This window comes from Anneissia japonica, unplaced genomic scaffold, assembly GCF_011630105.1.
Source record: "Anneissia japonica isolate Jap-2015-1 unplaced genomic scaffold, ASM1163010v1 scaffold2392_len1475705_cov187, whole genome shotgun sequence".
Taxonomy (NCBI): domain Eukaryota; kingdom Metazoa; phylum Echinodermata; class Crinoidea; order Comatulida; family Comatulidae; genus Anneissia; species Anneissia japonica.
This window is the reverse complement of record NW_022751777.1, coordinates 79585-79986: the sequence shown is the minus strand read 5'-3', so window position 1 is coordinate 79986 and position 402 is coordinate 79585.

The window sequence follows — 402 nt, the reverse complement described above, 5'->3', positions numbered from 1 at the left end:
AAATATTAGTTTATTGAGTTTACTGACAAACAGTGGGAAGTGTTTAATATAATACCAATCAAATGCACAGAGAGTACGGATCTGAAATGGTTGCAGTATAGAATTATACATAATAATATTACCAACGAGAAATTATCTCTATAGATTAAAGTACATTGATTCACCATTATGTATTTTTTGTAAGCAATTTCCTGAAACAATTGACCACATTTTTTTGGGATTGTGAAAAAATATATAAGATATGGAAAGGTTTGGAAAGCTGGATAAATAAAAACCTTCAAATACAATTACAATTTTCAAAGGAAATGATAATACTTGGAATGAATGGAAAAAATAATAACTGTATAAATGTTGTTATTATATTAGTAAAGGAAATTATCTATAGAAATAGTAAACAGAAAG